This window comes from Otolemur garnettii, unplaced genomic scaffold (assembly GCF_000181295.1).
Source record: "Otolemur garnettii isolate 467f Iridium unplaced genomic scaffold, OtoGar3 scaffold00023, whole genome shotgun sequence".
NCBI lineage: Eukaryota > Metazoa > Chordata > Mammalia > Primates > Galagidae > Otolemur > Otolemur garnettii.
In genome coordinates this window covers 22,547,211-22,548,794 of record NW_003852418.1, presented here as the reverse complement: position 1 = coordinate 22,548,794, position 1,584 = coordinate 22,547,211, and the positions used below count along the sequence as shown (strand labels likewise).

The 1,584-nt window shown below is 49.7% G+C and overlaps 1 long non-coding RNA gene across 1 annotated transcript in view; it reads left to right on the top strand.

The window, feature by feature from the left end:
* LOC111724441 overlaps positions 1-1,284 on the top strand; it is a 3,487-nt gene extending 2,203 nt beyond the window's left edge. Inside the window, exon 3 of the long non-coding RNA XR_002772740.1 lies at positions 1,175-1,284. This is a non-coding gene — a long non-coding RNA (uncharacterized LOC111724441). The remainder of the gene's footprint in view (positions 1-1,174) is intronic.
* Positions 1,285-1,584: the final 300 nt, after the last annotated feature.

The window sequence follows — 1,584 nt, the reverse complement described above, 5'->3', positions numbered from 1 at the left end:
AAGAGCCTCAAGCTGTCCCCCTGGGTAGAGTGCCGTGGCATAGCTCACAGCAACCTCCAACTCCTGGGCTCAAGCGAGTCTTCTGCCTCAACCTCCCAAGTAGCTGGGACCACAGGCACCCACCACAATGCCTGGCTATTTTTTTTGGTTGCAGCCATCATTGTTGTTTGGCGGGCCCAGGCTGGATTCGAACCCACCACCTTAAGTGTATGTGGCTGGCACCTTAGCCACTCAAGCCACAGGCGCCGAGCCAACAAGGTCTTTTGAGGACTGAGTCCACACAGGAAACCTGTGGCCTTCCCAGTCCTTAGTGCGGCCTTGTAACTGAATCCAAATTTTACTTAACAAATCCTTTTATTAAAAGGGGCACAGCAGGGCAGCACCTGTGGCTCAGTGAGTAGGGCGCCAGCCCCATATACCGAGGATGGTGGGGTTGGAACCCAGCCCAGCCAAACTGCAACAAAAAAAATAGCCAGGTGTTGTAGTGGGCGCCTGTAGTCCCAGCTACTCGGGAGGCTGAGGCAAGAGAATCACCTAAGCCCAAGGAGTTGGAGTTTGCTGTGAGCTGTGATGCCATGGGACTCTACTGAGGGTTAATAAGTGAAATTGTCTCAAAAAAAAAAAAAAAAAGGTGGGGGGGACGGCACAGCAGAGAAAGAGGAAACTTTTCTTTTTTTTGAGATAGTCATTTTGTCACCTTTGGTAGAGTACCATGGCATCAAGGCTTACAGCAACCTCAAACTCTTAGGCTCAGGCAATTCTCTTGCCTCAGCCTCTCAATTAGCTGAGACTACAGGTGCCTGCCACAATGCCCAGCTTTTTTTTTTTTTTTTTTAAGAGAGGAGGTCTTGCTCTGGCTCAGGCTGATCTCCAACCTGTGAGCTCAGGCAATCCACCCACCTTGGCCTCCCAGAGTGCTAGGATTATAACCCTGAGCCACCGTGCCTGGCCTAGATGAAACCTTCCTTGCCTCCTTTGGTGCTTGAAATCAGAGTGCCACAGGTTCCCCACCCTTCATCCAACTATTGACCGCAGGTGGCTCATTGCCATACTAGGGCTTATGAACTGTACAATTCTAGGCCACTTAACTTTCCCTGCTGTTAGATCTGGGGTGAGCCCCACTATCTCTGACCACTGAAGATCTGATGCTCCCACTAAAGCAGCTTCCTTATAGGAATGGAACACCCATCACAGGAGTGGACACATGGAAGCACCAGGAACAGTACAGAACGGAAGTTCTCCCTCAAGGATCTTTACTGATGACTTGGAAAAGCAGATGCAGAACACTGGATGCTATCCCATTTCTTTATTAGGTCTTATTATGTTCCCCAAGCTGGTCTTGGACCCAAAACATTGGGACTACAAGCATGAGCCACTGTGCCCCAGCTTTTACCTTCTTTGAGGGAAGTACACATTCATATTTGCTTGCTCTTGTGTGAGGGAACATTGGAAAGATGAATAAGCAGTAACACCTGAGTCACTACAGAGGGTGGATGGAAAACACTTAACAAAGGAGTCCTTGCATCACCCTGGGACACCCGCCCCAACACATGCACTCTCCCTTACACCTTGGGCAGGCTTTCA